The sequence below is a fragment of the Plecotus auritus genome (genome assembly GCF_963455305.1).
Source record: "Plecotus auritus genome assembly, chromosome: 10".
In the NCBI taxonomy this organism is placed as follows: Eukaryota; Metazoa; Chordata; class Mammalia; order Chiroptera; family Vespertilionidae; genus Plecotus; species Plecotus auritus.
Genome location: NC_137785.1, coordinates 1,670,803 through 1,690,103, shown reverse-complemented (window position 1 = coordinate 1,690,103; position 19,301 = coordinate 1,670,803). Strand labels below are relative to the sequence as shown.

The following is a 19,301-nucleotide window of genomic DNA, read 5'->3' as shown; positions in this document are numbered from 1 at the left end:
GAGCTTATATCTCCCTCCCGATTGAAAAAGACAACAGCGTACCCAGTTGCCAGCCCCTTTCTGTGCACTCCTCCGTACTTCTGCACTTCACTTCCACACCTCCTCCCATTCTCAGTGTGGTTTTCTCTTTCCTTCGATTTGTATAACTCCCACTCAGCCAGCCTTCCTGTGGTTCTCGATGATATCCGTTTTGTCTTTGAGTTGTAGTTTTGATGTGGTTGTGTATTGCAGCAAGTTCAGGTGTTTATGCCGCCATTTTGGTTCCTCTCTATATTCTTTATTTTTTTAAATATATTTTTATTAATTTCAGAGAGAAAGGGAGAGGGAGAGAGAGAGAGAAACAACAATGATGAGAGGGAATCATTGATCAGCTGCCTCCTGCACACCCCACAATGGGGATTGAGCCCACAACCCTGGCATGCAACCCGACCGGGAATCAAACTCTGACTTCCAGGTTCGTAGATGACACTGAACCACACCGGCCGGGTTCTTCTAAACTTTTAAGGGTCCCCCCCACCCCGACCTGCAACCAGGGCAGCAGTGAGTTGCACCAGCTCATCCCAGGCTGAGCCCCCTGGACCTGCCCTCAAGGTCCAGTGAGCTCACAGCAGCCCCACTTTGGCTCCATCGTTTCCCACAATGTTCCTAGAGCCAAAGGAGCCCCACGGAGTCTCTGCTGTTGCTTGTTGGATCCCAGGGCCTACATTTCCCCCATTATCCCCAACTTCAACAAACGTACCTTCAACGTCTCCTGAACTCACGTTGTGAAATCGTTTCTGCGTTAAATCAAGAACAGACATACCAGGCCACCCTGAGGCCGACCCAGTCCAGGCTGCTTCCTGTTCCCACAGTGATGCCTGGGACATCCTCTATAAAGACAGACCAAGGCCTGACTTCCCTTACAAGGGTTGGGAGGAAACATGATGGTCCACGCTCACTTTGGTGTTGTTGAGTCAATTCAATCTTTTTTTCAATCATTTATTTCTTTGTTTAAAAATATCCATGTGAGCCCTAACCGGTTTGGCTCAGTGGATAGAGAGTCTGCCTGAGGAAGGAAGGGTCCTGGGTTCGATTCCAGTCAAGGGTACCTGCCCTGATTGCAGGCTCAATCCCCAGTAGGGGGCGTGCAGGAGACAGCTGATTAAGGATTCTCTCTCATCATTGATGTTTCTATTTCTCTCTCTTCTTCTCTGAAATCAATAAAAAATATACTTAAAAAAGATCCATGTGAGAGAGACACATCAATTGATTGCCTCCCACACTCACCCTGGCCAGGGCGTGGGGTCAAGCTTGTAACCTGCACACGTGCCCTTGACCTGAATCAAACCTGGGACCCTTTGGTCCAAAGGCCAATGCTCTATCCACTGAGCCAAATGGGCTGGGGCAAGTCAATCAATATTAACACTATTCGTTTTCTAAAAATGTTTTTATTGATTTTCTAGAGAGAGAGAAAGAGGGAGAAACATCAAAGATGAGAATCATTGATCAGCTGCCTCCTGCCTGCCCCCTACTGGGATCAAGCCCCCAACCTGGGCATGTGCCCTACCAGGAATCGAACCAGTGATCTCTTCGTTCATGGGTCCACCGCCACCCATTGAGCCACACCTGCTGGGTGCACTGTTGTTTTCAATTTTTGAAGCAATTACAGGTGCCCCCCCATTTCCCCTCCCCACTTCCCTTTTGCCTCCCTCTACTCTGCCTCCATTGCTTGTAGGAGCTCACCACATTATAATCTGTGTCCATGAGCTATATGTATATATGTATATTATATATTTTAGAGGAAGAGAGAGGGAAACATCAATAATGAGAGAGAATCACTGATTACGTGCCTCCTGCAAGTACCTCCCCCCACATCGGGAATTGAACCCCTAACCCACGTATGTGCTATGACCAGGAATAGAACCGTGACCTCCTGGATCATAGATTGATGCTCAACGACGCAGCAACACCAGCTGGGCTATTTTCAAATATTTTTTCAAAATATGTACTTTTTGTTGTTGATGGTGTTGCAGATGTCTCCCATTTCCCCCGTGTCTATGTTCTTTGGGGGTCTCTCCCCGTCCCCCCTCCCCTGGGAGGTCCGTCAGTCTGTCCCCGGTCACCAGGCCTCCGGTTCCATCTCCTCCTCCCCCAGCCCCACTGGCAGCGCCACACCACCTGGTTCCTCAGGTTCCTGGGCTGGAAAGCGAGCCCTCTCCTGGGAGGTTGGGAAAACTACATTTCCCAGAAAGCAATGCGGCCACAGAAGGCATTTGGGCCAGTGCATCCGGTTAGGGCGGGACTTCCTGTGTCTTCCTCGTGGCGGACATTTTGACTTCTCCAGGCCGTTCACCGGCTCAGGGGCTTCAGCGCGCCGATCGCCAGAAGGAGGAGACGCGGGAGGCAGCGTCCCGCTGGGCAGGGTGAGTCTGAGGCCGGGTGACCCCCAACCGGCGGGACTGGGGTCCCCGTGCCTCCCGCCTCCTCTCCGCTGACAGAGTTCACTCGGCGTCACCCCATCGGCCCTCCAGCCTCGGGGCCGGCGCCGCTCAGGCCCCGCAGCCCAGGTCGCAGCGCCCAGAGCAGTGAGTGCCCGTGGGGGACGCAAGGGGTGAGGGGAGGAGGGCGACGGGCTGCGATGCCCCGGGGAAGGCCGTGGGGGGCTGAGCCGGGAGGTGGGGAGCCCAGGCCTGTTTGTGTCTAAAGGCGACAGAGGGGAGGAGAGGCGGTTCCGGGAGGAGCGTCCCTTCCTCCTCAGGGGACGGGCTGTGGGCGGTGGGAACCACAGAGGGACCCTGAGCCCCGAGGGGTGCGGGCGTCACCGGCCCCGGGGCTGGGCCAGGGCCCTGAGCAGCCGGAGCCCCTGGGTCCTGGCGGTGGGTGCCAGGCCCTCCACAGGCCTTCCGTCCCCACAGGTTCCTGCAGGTGCAGAGCCGCTGAGGGGCTGGGCTGTGGGGCTGATGTCAGGGCCTCACACTATCGTGGCCTCTGAGTTGTGGGGTCCTGGGGCTGTCCCCCCCTCTTCCTGCCCCGGGACCGGCAGACAATCAGCCCAGAACCCTGAGGCCACGACTAGGGCTTTAGGAAGCGGACCCTGGTTGTGGCAACGGGTGGAGTGCGATGTGGGGAGTCCTCCCAGGAAGAGGGACCAGGATGTGCAAAGGCTGGGGTGATGACTGAGCTGGCTCAGGAACTGGCAGGTTACTTAAAAAATACACATACATATTTTTGTCCCTAGCTGGTTTGGCTCAGGGGCTGGAGCGTCGGCCTACAGACTGAAGGGTCCCAGGTTTGATTCTGGTCAAGGGCACATGCCGGGGTTGGGGGTTCAACCCACAGTAGGGGCTTTCAGGAGGCAGCTGATCAATGATTCTCATCCTTGATGTTTCTAACTCTTCCTCTCCTTTTCTCTATGAAATCAATTTAAAAAAATGTTTAAAAATAATAAAGTTTTAAAAATAAAAATGTATCTATATATACTTTTATTCTGATTTTACATGTAGAAAGGAAGGGAGAGGGAGAGAGACAGACAAAAACATCCATGAGAAAGAAACAAGAATCAGTTCTCTCCTGCATGACCCCTATGTATATCCAGTCCCAACCCCAGGCAGGGGACTTGACTGGGACTGGTATGTATCTGCGACCTCTCCGTGCATGGGTTGACACTCAATCAACTGAGACACATGAGCCAGGACTGTGAATCACTTTAATACAGGGAATCGTGGTCAGGATGGTAATGGTCTTAGTAGCTCAGAGGATCAGTGTGACCCTGTGGTTCTGTGCACCAAGCCCAGTGAGGACTGGCTTTCCTGCTGGGGCCCCTGTTTGTGGGAGGTGGGTGTCACAGCACAGCAAAGGGACAGAGGTTAGAATGTCAGGGAGAGATACTGGTTTCCCAGCGGCCAAGGCCTTTAAAAGATGAGTGTGAAAAGCCACAGCCTGCGTGGCTTCCGGGTTCAAAGGCTTGGAGAAAGGGCTGACGCACAGATTAACACACAAGACAAGAAACACACATTTGGGAATTATGGGGAAGCCGGGGAGAGCTTAGCTGTAGTAGCCAAGTTCCACTGAGTCTCCGTTCCCACCTGCTTTTATTTTCTAGAATACACAATGGCCTTTCAGGAATGCAAACAGACGCGATTGTTGAGTAAACTGTAAGGTTATCAGGTTGGGGGAGTTTGCTTTAGGCCATTGAGTTATCAGCAGGAGGTAATGAAATGCAGATATCCACCCTGTGAATGTCAAAGTTGTACTTATATTAACTACTGTTGATCTTGGCTCCTGGCAGATGTGTTCTTTCCCCTCCTGCAGGCTGAGCCCTTAATGCCTCTGCTCTTCCAGGTGTCTGCTGTTCCTCTGGGCCTGGGGGATCCCATCTCAGGCTCCAAGGATGGATGAAGTGAAGGGTCATTTCATAGAATCCCAGGCTGTGGGGAGGTGGGGAATTGGGGAAGACTCTGAGGACAGAAGGAGATACAGAGTGTGGAGGGGGCTGTGTGTGGAGGACTCTGGGCCTTCATGAAAATGCTGTAGGATCCTGGATGCCTGGGAAGGAATGAGTGGGTGGGTGCATATGGGAACAGCTGAGGGGGAAGACTCCAGGGCCCCTAAGTCCCCCTCAGTAATGAGGAACTGGATACACCTGGAGAGGGCTGGGAGCGTCAGGTGGGACTGCTAGTCCCTGAAGAGCAGGTCAGTCCATTGCCCATGTGAAAGCTAGGCTGACACCTGGTAGTAGAGGAAGGTGCCGGCGTCTACTCAGAGCATCACTCCCGGACCCTTCACAGCCCCAAAAGAGGCTGCTTCCACGCAGTTATCTTAATGGGGCCCGTCAAGTACGTCAGGTTCTCCTACTGAGCCCTTGGTGTTTGCGGCAGCCCTGTGGTGTATTTTGACAGTGAAATGTGGTGGGAGTGAAGTCTGTTACCTCTAACAGAGAAACACTAAGACTAGCCATCCTCCCTTTCCATTTCTGATAACACGTAGTAGGTACCAACATGGTGCTTGTACTTTATCCCAGTCCCAGGGAAAGCAGGGTGTTCGTGTGGTGTGAACGAGAAAGAAACCTTCTTTAGGGTAAGCACTAAAGCTTGGGCCTGTTTGTTACCCACAGTAACATCTAGCCCGTTTTAGTGGGTACGCATGCCCCGTTCTACCCTCTAGGAGGCAGCAGAGCCGGACATTAGAAGCCAGAGCTCTGTGGTTAGAGACGCATGGGTTTGACTTCCAGCCCTGCCTTTATTAACTCGACAATCAGTCAATTTATATTGAGTCTCTGAGCCTGGATTTCCTCCCCATTAAATAGGTGGTTAAACCATCTCAGGGTGCAGAGAGGATTAAGAGAAATAATAATGCAGGTAAAGCATCAAATCCGGGCCTGGCACCTGTAGTAAACATTCGGTAACTGTTAGCTCCTTAGCTTCACAATAGGTACTGACCACAGACATCCAGACAATGTAGGGAATGTCAACTTGTTGGCCTATGTAACCCTTCAGATACTGCTTTGAAACGAATAGGATGGGATTATGTATATTCTCTTATAGCCTGCTTTTTCTCTTAATAATGTGATATTTTTATGTTAAATATAAAGAATCTGACAGCTGGAGGGGCTCAGTTGGTTGAGCATCTTCCCATGCACAGAACGGTTGCCAGTTCAATTCCTGGTCAGGGCACAAACCAGGTCTCTCAGTTGTATTCGCAGTGGGTTGGGGGCTGCAGGAGGCAGCTGATGGGTGTTTCTCCATCTCAGTTCATTTCTCTAAAATTCAAGTAAAAAATCTTAAATACATCACTATATATATTCATTTAGATTTGTGGTCTTCAGGAATCAATGAAATAATACTTTCCGCCCTAACCGGTTTGGCTCAGTGGATAGAGCATCGGCCTGCAGACTGAAGGGTCCCGGGTTTGATTCCGGTCAAGGGCATGTACCTTGGTTTCGGGTACATCCCAGTAGGAGGTGTGCAGGAGGCAGCTGATTGATGATTCTCTCTCGTCGATGTTTCTAAGTGTCTATCTGAGTCCCTTCCTCTCTGTAAAAAAATCAATAAAATTGCCCTAACTGGTTTGGCTCTGTGGATAGAGCCTCGGCCTGCGGACTGAAGGGTTCCAGGTTCGATTCTGGTCAAGGGCATGTACCTTCGTTGTGGGCACATCCCCAGTGGGGGGTGTGCAGGAGGCAGCTGATCGATGTTTCTTCCTCATCGATGTTACTCTGTATTCCTTTCCCTTCCTCTCTGTAAAAAATAAATAAAATATATTTTTTTAAAAACCAATAAAATATATTCTTAAAAAAGAAATAAATAAATAATACTATCCACCTCAGGGAGCATTCTGGGTTTCACGGAATCTGAAATAATGCTTCCAAACAAGAGATCAGTTGCAGACAACACTCCACAAAAGCCTATAACAGCCACCAAAACCTCAAGTTGTCATTTCTCAGCGCCACTCAGCATCCCAAAACCAACACTGCTATGGCCAATCAGTGACTGGCATCCTAATGGCACCTGGGGGGCCGGAAAAGTACGTTACCCAAAGGGCAATGGGCCCAATGATGGCTGAGTGTAGCCAGTGAAGGCCCGGAAGAGGCGCATTACCCAGGTGCCCATTGGTTTGGGTGTGACGTCCAGCATCTTTCTCCTGGTGGTCATTTCGACCTCTTTCTTCTGTTACCACAGTCAGAGGCTCTGGCGCTCTGCCTTAAAACCACAACGAGGCATCAGAGGCAGTGTCCCTGCTCTGAGTGGTGTGTCTGAGGCTTGTTGAGTCACAGCAGATGGGATGGAAGCCTCCTTGCTTTCCAGACTCCTCTGCTTACAGAGTTCCACTCAGCTCACCTCATGTACCTTCCAGTGTCAGGTCCTGCAGCCCAGGTCGCAGCTTACAGAACAGTGAGTCTCTGGTGGGTAACAGACGGTGTGACATGGTGAAAGGGTAACAGATGGCAATGCCAGCCAGGAAGGACGTGGTGGTGTGGTTGAGCTGGGAGGATTCGGGAAACCCAGGTCTGTTTTATGTCTAAAGGCAACAAGAAAGATGAGGGAAAGTTTTGTGTGAGGAGCTTTTCTTTCATTTTCAGGGAGTGCCAGCATTGGTGCTTATGAACAAAGACAGACGTTGTCTGAGGTAGGATTCTAACCTTTTCCCAAAACTGCTCAGAGGAAGAACGAGAAGACTAGCAGAGAGAGGACAGCACTTAGGGACAGAAAGAAGTCCTGTAAATGATAAGGTCACTAGAAAGAGTGTGCACTGAGGACTGAGGCCCTGAGGAAATGCAGGCATCTCGAGGTCACCTGGCCCGGGGGCTGGGCAAGGGCATTGAGCAGCCTGAGCCCATGGATCCTAGCGGTGGTGACCAGACTCTCAACAGACCTCTCTCTCCATAGATTCCTCTAAATGGAGAACCCCTGGGGACTGGGTTGTTGAACTTATTTCAGAGCCTCACGCTCTTGTGGCCTCGGAGATAGTGGTGCCCTGGGACTGTGCAGCCACTCTTCCAGCCCTGGGACCTGGGGACCTTGATCGGACACCAAGCTCAGAATTCTAAGTCCAGGTCTGGGGTCCTATGAATGTTCCCTGTTATTGGCAACCAGTGGAATGGGATTTGAGAGGTTTTTCCAGGCATAGGTTTCTGTGTGTGCAAAGGCTCTGAGTGAAGACAGAGCTCATTCAGGAACCAGATGGTGTCCATTTTCTTAAAAAATTTAAGGACTGGCCCTAGCTGGTTTGGATCAGTGGATAGAGCTTCAGCCTGCGGACTGAGGAGTCCCAGGTTCGATTCCGGTGAAGGGCACATGCCTGAATTGCGGGCTTGATCCCCACTGGGGGACGTTCAGAAGGCGGCCAATCAATGATTCTCATCATTGACGTTTTTATCTCTCTTTCCCTCTCCCTTCCTCTCTGAAATCAATAAAGATACATTTTTTTAAAAAAATGAGGAACTGGTAACAATGGGACAGTAGTCACAATTAGAGGAGCTTTGTGACCACTTGGGAGTCTGTTCTGCAGGTGATGGGAGCAATGGGAGATTTGGAGCAATGGAGGCAGGTGACTGACCCAGGTCTCATTAGACTCCCTGTGGCTGCAGCAGGGAGAACAATATAGATGGGATGGAGGCGGTGGAAAGACTAGGACAGAAGCTGCTGTGATAGTCTTGGTGAGTGTGAAGGTAACTGTTCCACATGATGGGGGCTGTGGAGGCGAAATAAGATTTGGATTCTGGATTGCTGTTTTAGATGTGACCTCAGCCTGAGCCCCTGGGTCCTGGCAGTGGGTGCCAGGCCCTCCACAGACCTTAAGTTCCCATAGGTTCCTGCAGGTGCAGAGCTGCTTAGGGGACTGGTCTGTGGGGCTGATGTCAGGGCCTCACACTGTCGTGACCACTGAGGTAGTCGGGTCCTGGGACTGTCCAGCCACTCTTCTCGGGGGACCTTGGACCTGGGGACCTTGAAGATACACCAAGACCAGAATCCTAAGTCCGGGTCAAGGGTCATATGAGTGCCACCTGTTTTTAGCAACCATTGGAATTGTGGGTGATAGGTCCTTCCATGCATGGGTTCCAGAATGTGCAAAGGCTTGAAGTGAAGACTACGCTGCTTCAGGGACGAGCAGGTGTCCATTTTTAAAAAATAGGAACTAGCAACAGTGGGACAGGAATCAAGTCCAGAGGAGCTTTGTGACAACTTGGGTTTCTGTTCTGCTGGGGATGGGATCACTGGGGTCATTGGAGCAGTAGAGCAGGTGATGTGTCCCAGGTCTCATTAGACTCCTGTGACTGCAGCATGATGCACAATATGGGTGTGAGGACGGTGGGAGGAAGACTAGGATGGAAGCTGCTGTGATGGTCTTGGTGAGTGTGATGGTACCTGGAGCTCAGTGGTGGTTGTGGATGTGGAAGAACCAGTTGCATTATGGATCAGTGATTTAGGTGTGGCCACCTGGATTTTCTGATTTGGGGCCTTGGAGAGAGAGGTAAGAATCAAAGATGATGTAAAGGTTTTGATTTCTCACCTGATGGTATGAAAGCTCCATCAACTGACATGGAGAAATTCATAGTGGGAAAAGTCATGTTCATGAGGAATATAAAATCTTTCTTTTTCCTATTAGCGTATGAGATATTTCAGAGACCAGTTCATGACCATCTGGAACTCTGAGGAGTAGTTCAAGATGAAGACTACTTAAAAAAATAGTAAAGACCTTGGAGCAGGGAGGAGTTGTAGATCACCTTTTTATTTCATTTTATTGGAGGTAGAAGAGTAATTAAAAAATGGTGAGACTGTGCCTGGTATTTACTTCTTTTTTTTAAAATATATTTTAGTGATTTTTTTACAGAGAGGAAGGGAGAGGGATAGAAAATTAGAAACATCGATAAGAGAAAAACATCGATCAGCCGTCTCCTGCACACCTCCTACTGGGGATGTGCCCACAACCAAGGTACATACCCCTGACCAGAATTGAACCTAGGACCCTTCAGTCCACAGGCCGACACTCTATCCACTGAGCTAACCCAGTCAGGGCAGTATTTACTTCTTAAACACTCACCAGGATTTCTTGTGACCCTTTGTGTGGCCTGGTGTGTTGCTTCCAGTTTGGTTGACTTGCTTATGGGCCTGAGTGGGCATCTGTGAGACTCATTGGGCATGGGGTAGAGGGCCATAGGCAGTGGGACTTGAGTACTGAGGGCTGTGAGTGGAGAAGGGACATCAAGTGCAGCAGCAGTAGAGGTGGGCTCTGGATAACTGAGTTGATGTGGTTCTCAATAGGTGAGGTTGAAGGATAAAACAACTTGGGAGGGAGGCCTTCATAGAAGAACTGAAGGCTGTCTTGGGTGTGGGCAATCAGAGTCAGGTTAGTATTTGATACTGTTTGAACTTGCCATGCATTCTCTGGAACACACGTGCTGAGTAATGACTAAGACCAAGGAGATATCTATGGGAGCTGGGGCTATGGTAGTGCAGGTGTGAGGGAGGTGTGGGAGAAGGAGTGATGTGCTCTTGGAGAGGGAGTGTGAATTTATGGCCACAGATCCCTGATACTGACATAGAGGGAATGAAGGTTGAGTCCATTTCTGGTGATAACCAGATGATACAACGCGGGGAACTTTAGTGTAACTCATAAAAAGATGGGTGTTGTGGGGCTACACACCAGGTCCAGAATTTAGGTGTCATGTAGGTGCACACCTTCCTGTTGTTGTTGGGCTGATACAGTGATCAATAGGAATGGGATAACATACATCAGTGTCACCTGGGCTTGAAAACCTCTACTGGCTTGGCGAACGGGAGAAGGGTAAAAGAGAAATACATTACAGAGGAGGTGGGTTAGAATGTTGAAAAGAAGGTGATTACGAACATCCCCTACTCTTCATGGCGTATATGTGTTATCTTTGTGTTGTGATTCTGGGAATGAAGCTGTATGAGAGAATTGTGATACAAAGAATTATGTGGAACAGGTAGCACAAAGTGTTGGCCTCAGCACCCTAAGATTGGAATCGAAAGTGTGACGAGTTATGCTTATTTTTCGGGGTCTTGGACGAAGAATGTGTTGGAAAACAAGGATATTGCCCCACAAGACCAGTGTCGAGTCACTCACATCTCGTCTCATGGCCAACATTTATCTGTCCCCTTTGTTGGTGACACCCATTGTGTTGACCCTAAATGTGAGGCCCTGAGGTCAGGTATCATCAATCTGGGCATCTGCTCTATTGCTGTGGGAAGACACAGTATGAGTAGGAATATAAGGAGAGAGTGACGCTGGTGGATGCAAGGTCTGCTATGTTCTGTGATGTGGGTATTGGGGTTTATTTAATTTTTATTTTTTATTTATTTTTATTATTTAAAGTATTACATATAGTAGTACATTTATCTCCTTTTTTTTTCCCCATTGACTTTCCCCCAGCCTCCCCCAGCCCCTGTCCCATGCCCTCATCCCACCTCCCAGTGTCTTGTGTCCATTGGTGTGCTTATATGCATGCATACAAGTCCTTCTGTTGATCTCTTTCCCCCCACTCCCCAACACTCCCCAGCCTTCCCGCAGTAAATTGACAGTCTGTTTGATGCTTTACTGCCTCTGTATCTATATTTTTGTTCATCAGGTTATAATGTTCTTTATTTTTCGTAAATGAGTGATATCATGTGGTATTTTTCTTTCATTGCCTGGCTTATTTCACTTAACATAATGCTCTCCAGTTCCATCCGTGCTGCTGCAAATGGTAAGAATCCCTTCTTTTTTATAGCAGCGTAATATTCCATTGTGTAGATGTACCATAGTTTTCTAATCCACTCATCTGCTGATGGTCATTTAGGCTGTTTCCAAATCTTAGCTATTGTAAATTGTGCTGCTATGAACATAGGGATGCATATATCCTTTCTGATTGGCGTTAATAGTTTCTTGGGATATTTTCCTAGAAGTGGGATTACTGGGTCAAATAGGAGTTCCGTTTTTAGTTTTTTGAGGAAACTCCATACTGTTCTCCACAGTGGCTGCACCAGTCTGCATTCCCACCAGCAGTGCACGAGGGTTCTTTTTTCTCCGCATCCTCGCCAGCACTTGTAGTTTGTTGATTTGTTGATGACAGCCATTCTGAGAGGTGTGAGATGGTACCTCATTGTCGTTTTGATTTGCATCTCTCGGATAATTAGTGACTTTGAGCATGTTTTCATGTGTCTCTTGGCCTTCCTTCTGTCTTCTTTTGAAAAGTTTCTATTTAGGTCCATTGCCCATTTTTTATTGGATCATTTATCTTCCTTTTATTAAGTTGTATGAGTTCCCTGTAAATGTTGGAGATTAAACCTTTATCAGTGATAACATTTGCAAATACATTCTCCCATGCAGTGGGCTTTCTTGTAAAGAGAGAGAGAGAGACAAAAAAGAGCCAGAGTAAGTGCGCAAACTCGGGCGCTGCGCGCAAGTCTGTGCAGTCTTTTTTTCCCTTTGGGTCGAAGCAGCCAGCACACTTTTAAATTTTTTAGGCTGTCCTTTTGCGCCCAATTCAGCTATGGTGTGCTTTTTAGAGTTCCCTTCTGTTAGCAGCTCCCCTTCCACATTCATGGATCACGCCAGCCCCAATGGCCGCAGATTTTTCTGTTTGCAGACTTCCCCAGGTCCTCCAGCTCCCGCAGTGCGCATTTCTCTCTCCTGCCCAGACCACAGACCTCACCTTATCCCGGGCGAAATCTGACCTTTCTGTGAGCAGGTGCAGCGCTCCTCTGAGTCCACGTGCTCACGCCACTTGGGAACCGGTGTTCTCGGGTTGGCAGATGTTCGCTAGGTGCCGTAGTTGTAGATTTACAGGTTTCCGATAACATCCACTTTCCCCTTCAAGATGGCGCGGTCTCCGTGTTGGAGCTGGTTGCTCTGGGATGGAACCCAACAGTAGTGGGGGCTGCCCAGTCAGGGGAACCCCAGCCTGCCATCCCCCACAGTCTCCTGAAGTATAGCTGTCCTTCAACTCACCAACAAACACTCCCCGTGAGACCACACCCTCTCCCTTTGTCCTCTCACTCACACACTGTCTTGCAGTCTGCCCTCCCATCAGCAGCCATCTCCCTCTAAACTTAGGGTATTGGGGTTTATGACGAAAATAAAAGCCTAGGAGAGAACCTAATCAAGGACTGAACTGTCTCCCTTACGACAGGATATGGACTTTGAGGAGGTGGCCGTTGCCTTCTCTCAGGAGGAATGGGGGCTCCTTGTTGAGGCTCAGAGACTTCTGTACTGCGATGTGATGCTGGAAGTGTTTGCACTTGTCTCATCTGTAGGTAAGAGCTTCACATTATCCCAGTGTCCTGAGGTGATGCCCTCTCTTCCTTTATTCTCAAAACAGCTTTCTCTCTCCCACAGCCAGACCATGGGCTCTTCTATTTTATCCCATTATCCTGTCAAATGTGCTGTGGATGAGAGTGCTGTGTGTGGGGGGAACCCAGAGCAAAGGACTCCATGAATATCCCTCACACCCATAGCCGCAGACAGGACAGGAAGTGTCTGGGCGTCATGATTGTTGCAAACAGCTTAATGGGCCCAAGCTGCACTTCTCTCTCTGGGAGGGTGTCTGTGTCCACATCCATGGCTTCCACTTCTGCACCATTCCTCCAGCTACAGGCTCTTTGTGACTGACTGTGCCAGGTTATGGTCTTTACTTGCATGAACCATGGGCGGTTCTTGAAAGACCTCCTTCCAGTGTTTGTAATATTCTGTTCCCTGAATAATATTGCATGCTGTCTTGCTCTGGGTCAGTGCTGCCTACTCACCTCTGTTGTCTGTCAATATAACTCAAAATATTACTGTTTTATATGCTTGTACAGTAGAAGGTACAAGGAGAGCCCTGTTCTTTTCATAGGTTGAACATACAGCATGATCTAAAGGGTTGCCTTGCTCTCCGGAGTTCCAACTTGCGGGAACTATGACATAAGGGTGGTGTTTGAATCATACCGGGAACCTGCTCGTGTCCAACAGAGTTTAGGGCAGCCGTGGGCAAACTACAGCCCGCAGGCCGGATCCGGCCCGTTCGGCTGTTCTGTCCGGCCTGCAGAGTCGAGAGAGCGGATGGTTCTCTTGCTCTCCCCTCCACTCCTTTACTTTGAATTTATATTAGTTCACACAAACACTCCATCCATGCTTTTGTTCTGGCCCTCCGGTCCAGTTTAAGAACCCATTGTGGCCCTCAAGTCAAAAAGTTTGCCCACCCCTGGTTTAGGTTGAAGTGCCACTGGCAACAGCTCATTTCTACCTTTTCATTCCCATGGTTGACACTTCCCTGACTTATCTTTTAATCTGTGCCTTCCTGGTTTCTGGCTACCTTCACCTTTTTGCCCCTTTTCCATCACCTGTTCCTCTGAACTGCTCTCTCTGCAGTATTCTCAAAGATTGACCTCCACATGTGTTATGAGGTACACAGACATGCTTCACTAGACCCTGACAGAAGCTTCTCATTACTTGAATTTTACTTGGAATAAGATGTAAGCAATCTCCTGAACAGCTGGCCCATGTCACCAGCAGACAAGCCCTGTTCAACACTGTTGGCAGACCATCCAGCTTCTGTTCCATGTGGTGCTTGCCATGTTTGTTTCATATTTTGTTTGAGTTCTTCCCTGTATGGTGATCTTCAGAGGCCCAGATCTTCACAGCAGCATCTTATCAATCCTTCCTACAGATGTTACCCTCAGAGAGTTGCATGGAACCAACGTGTTATGTGGGAAACACTTTTGTAATGACACTTCTCCCTGTCACCACAGTCAACATTCATTTCATCACCATTTTTCTGTTTTCAGGTTGTTGGCATAAAACAGATGATGCAGAGGCCTGTTCTGAGCAGAGTGTATCTGTACAAGGGGAGTCACAGGTCAGTGCCTCTAAGACAGCTCCAGCAACCCAGAGGACCCATCTCTGTGAGAGGTGTTTCTCTGTGTTCAAAGATATTCTGCACCTGACTGAGTCACAAGCAGCAGACTTTGAGCAGAAAGCCTTCTTCAGTGACTCATCTGTGAGAGACTTCTGTTTCAGTGCAAACCCTCCCCATCAACAGAGGGATGCCAGTGGAGAGAAGCCCTGGAAAGAAGCTGTGGACAAGGCCTCATTTGTGACTAACTTCATCTTCTTCTTATCTGGGCTGCCTTTAACCAGTAGGGAGGTTGGGGAAGACTTCCCAGCCACCTCAGAGCTTCTCCAGCACCAGGCCCCTCTCAACACTGAGGACCCACACAGTGGCAGTGAGATTTCAGAGGAATTTCTCAATAAAAAAAAGCATCACCAATGGGATGAATGTGAAAAACCTGCCAGCCACAACCAGAACCTTGTTCAACATCAGGATGTCTGCTCTGGAGAAGTGAAATATGAGTGTAATACATGTGGGAAAGTGTTTTCATGTATCTTTAACCTCAATAGACATAGGAGAGGTCACACTGGAGAAAAGTCCTATGAGTGTACTGATTGTGGGAAACTTTTCATTCAAATGTCTCACCTCACTAAACACCACAGAGTTCACACTGGAGAAAAGCCTTACAAATGCAGTGAATGTGGAAAATCATTTAGGCGCAAAAACGACCTCTTTATCCACAAGAGAGTTCACACCGGAGAAAAGCCTTACAAATGCAATGAATGTGGAAAATCATTTAGCCGCAGCTCTGTCCTCTTTACCCACCGGAGAGTTCACACTGGAGAAAAGCCATATCAATGTAGTGATTGTGGGATGTCCTTCAGTCAGTACTGTAACCTCAGTAGACACCGCAGAATTCACACTGGAGAAAAACCTTATGAGTGCAGTGAATGTGGAAGGTCCTTCCATCGTAGGTCTTCCCTCACTAAACACAACAAAGTTCACACTGGACAAAAACCATATAAATGTAGTGAATGCGGTAAATCTTTTAAGGAAAGTACTCATCTCCTTATGCACAAGAGAGTTCACACTGGAGGAAAGCTGCATCAATGTAGTGATTGTGGGAAGTGCTTCAGTCATAGCACTAGCTTTATTCAACACCTCAGAGTTCACACTGGTGAAAAACCTTATGAGTGTAGTGATTGTGGGAAGTGCTTCAGTCAAAGCTGTAGCCTCATTCAGCACCTCAAGAGTTCACACTGGTGAAAAACCTTATGAGTGTAGTGATTGTGGGAAGTGCCTCAGTCAAAGCTGAAGCCTTGTTCACCTCAGAGTTCACACTGGTGAAAAACCTTGTGAGTGTAGTGATTGTCAGAAGTCATTTGGGCAAATCTCCACTCTCACAGAGCACCAGAGAGTTCACATTGGAGAAGAGCTTTAAATGTGCAAGGAATGTTTTACTTTCTCAGAATAACAACACCAGAGGAGAAGCTTTTACCCGAATGCAAACGCCTTTATCAGAACATACACTCTGCTAGATGCCTCCTAAGTTTCAGGTATAAGTGACTCTTTCAGAAACCATCACACTTGCTAACCTACTCTGGCCTTTCAACCTGATTGATGTCACTGGAAGTATTTGTGTGGAAGCTCTTTCACCCCTACCACCTGGCTCACCTGAAGAGAGTGCATCACTCACAACCCCTGCATGCTCTGGGGTTGTGCTTGAGAAAATAATATTTCGAGCTCCTGGATGAATTTTCATTCCTTTATTTCTGACCAGAGAATTGACCCAGGTTTCATCCAGAGCACCCATCCTCAGCTAAGTGCTACCTCTTTCAGGGACATTGTGGGTCTCACATTATGCTGTGATGAAGTGTTTCAGGTTCCAATTCATCAGCCTGGAAACCCCTTGCTGTCCTCTGCTCTGGTTTATGATCTTTATGTAAAGGAGTTTTTTTCTTTTGTACTTTAATTTTGTTGGTTCTATTCTCTCCCTGGGATGATTGAAAGGAAAGTTGTGATCTGTCTGCATGGACAGGTGAACAGATATGGTGGGGTCCCAAACTTTCTGTGCTTTGGAAGGCACAGCTTGATGGCAGAAAATCACTGTTTGTTCAATATTGGCTGATTTGTATTGTTGACCAAGGCCTTGAGAGAAAGTGTGCATGACTTTGTGGTTCTAATGTGCTCTGTGGTGCCTCTTTTATTGTAGAGGTCAGTGGTCACCCTGAACAGACAGCTTTTATTGTGCTCCTGTGAACAATATGAATTATATTCTCTGTTCACAGTATGTATTATGTAAGTGTCAGCAATGTTTACGGGAACTACTCTCTTTGAGCTCCAAAGAGGCCATGTGTCATGATGTATGAGATTTCATAGGCTGGTGTCATTTGTTGTAAGACTCTGAGGTGGAATTAGTTTGGGACATAAACACTGTTTTCATAGTCATGGCAGACACTGCAATTAAACTAGATGAAAAGTGCCTCTTCTGGACATAAGTCCACATTATTCCAGGGCATATGGTTTGTATGATCTTTGAGACCGTTCTGAGGACCTCCATCAGTATTTCCTGTAGCTGGAGTCACTGGCAGACAAAATAATCTACTGCTTTTTTTTTAAATTCCCCTACCCCGCCTATGTTGTGCACCGCAAGGCTGTAGCTCAGCAGGCAAGAACTCAAATCCAGAGGAAGGATAACGCTGTAATCAGTCCCAGGATGTGTCCTTTGTTAACAGCATTCCTGTTGGTTCCAATGGCAATAGTCTTCACTGCTTATCAATATTTGCTGCCACTGAGGCAAGGCTGTTCCCCCAGCAAATGAGAACTGGCGTGCAACAAAGTGCACCTTTCTCGTGTGTGCTCTTTGGTGAGCCCTGACCTAGAGAGAAAGCTGTGAAACTGTCACATGTGACATAAACCACCTGTAACTCCTATATAGGGTGGGGCAACAATAGGCTCACACTTGTAAGTTCAGAAAACACAGATTATTCTTTTAAAAAATATTTTAGAAAATAATTCTTATTGGGGGGAGAGAGATGAATAGAGGGGAAGACGGAGATAAACATAGATCTGCCTCCTGCACGCCACACCTGGAAATCCATTTGGGGATGTACACTGACCTGGAATCAAACCAGAGACCTGTCCGTGAATGGGCTGACACCCAACCAACTGAGGACACTGGCTGGGGCAGATTTTATTCCTGTTTATTGTTATTAATTATTGTATTATTTTCCATACCAACAACTCTAAACCTACTTTTTTCCACAATCTATATTTTCCTAATACCCTGTTATAATCTCTCTCTGCCTTTCTCAGCCCTCCATGCAGTCATGGATTTTCCTTTTTTACAATAGAGTAGTTCATGTTGGTCATAATTTTACAGACACTACTTGGTGTGTACTCTGTAACAAATACTGGGTTCCTCCATGTGCACAGTCAATTTGAGGTTCAACAGAAATGCTTATGTGAAAAAATAATTTACTTATTTCTGAGTAGTACTGTCTTCGGTGAATAATCTCTTTATTGATCTGTCTATGTGTTTTGTTATTTTTCGGTTTTGGGGTATTATAAATAAATCTTCTGGGAATATTTGCATTCAGTTCTCTATATAGACATGTGTTTTACTTATCAAACTGCTGTGTAGGTGAAGTTTTATATTTAAGATATGTGGAACAATGAGCCAAAATGGTCATTCCCTTTGCCTTCCCCTTAACCAACAGTAAATAAAAATTTCTATGCCAAAGCCAGTTTGGCTCAGTGGATAGAGCGTCGGCCTGGGGACTGAAGGGTCCCAGGTTCGATTCCGGTCAAGGGCACGTAACTTGGTTGCGGGCACATCCCCAGTGGGGGGTGTGCAGGAGGCAGCTGATCGATGTTTCTCTCTCATCGATGTTTCTGACTATCCCTTCCCTTCCTCTCTGTAAAAAAAAAAAAAAATCAATAAAATATATAAAAAAAAATTTTTTTTTCTATTTTCCTGCTACCCTGCAAGGACATACAGTGGTTAACCTTTTCAAATGGTTATCCCTGAAATGCATATAATGTTAACTTGCTTTCATTTTAATTCCATCTACCTAAGAATTTATTATGGTGAACATTTTTTCATACAGTTATTTGCACAGTATTTATCTGTTTTGTTGAAATGTCTGCTGTGAGACCTAACCATTTTGGCTCAGTGGATAGAGCGTCGGCCTGCGGACTGAAGGGCCCCAGGTTCGATTCCGGTCAAGGGCATATACCTTGGTTATGGGCACATCCCCAGTAGGAGGTGTGCAAGAGGCAGCTGATCGATGTTTCTCTCCCATCGATGTTTCTGACTCTCTATCCCTCTTCCTTCCTCTCTATAACAAATCAATAAAATATATATTTTTTTAAAATGTCTGCTGAGAATCTTTTTCAAATTGTCTAAATAAACTTATTATTTTAACTGAAGGAGGACTGTGCAGCTTCTAAGACATATGTTTGAATTTCCTGCATTCTTCAGTGACTCATGTGACACCTTTGCCATATGGAGCCATAGGTTTTGAATCCTAGAATAAAATCGTTTTACTCAGTTTTTAAAATTATTTTAATTTTTTTATTGATTAAGGTATTACACATGTTTTACTCAGTTTTAATGCTCTGTACAACTGAAGACAACTTATCCCATATGCTTATACATTTAAGCTGCATTGCTAACATTCAGAGCCACTCTTATTTAAGTCTAAGCATTTATTAATAATTAAATGAAGTCTAGGTTTGTAGTATTTGTCAATTTTCCTGGCATACAATCTCTCATCATGGTCTTTTTTAAACTGCCAAAGTGATAGCATTGAATATGCACATGATAAGACATTTCAGTAGCACATGATTGTATTTTATTTCCAACATCTTGATACAGTTGCAACAAATGTGCTCCAGAACTTTCATAATAACACAGTAAAATTATTGGGAAGCATAAAGTTTTAAACCTTTTTTAAAGTTTGATTGAAGTACAATTGATTTAAGTCATACATTCAAAAAATATTTTTAATTG

At 46.9% G+C, this 19,301-nt stretch overlaps 1 long non-coding RNA gene across 1 annotated transcript; it reads left to right on the top strand.

Annotated features, from left to right (window-relative positions):
* Window positions 1–2,279: 2,279 nt before the first annotated feature.
* On the top strand, window positions 2,280–18,207 carry LOC308235822. Its single transcript, XR_013959216.1, has 3 exons — window positions 2,280–2,402; window positions 12,611–12,734; window positions 14,244–18,207. It is a non-coding gene; the product is annotated as an uncharacterized lncRNA (long non-coding RNA).
* The last annotated feature ends 1,094 nt before the right edge of the window (window positions 18,208–19,301 follow it).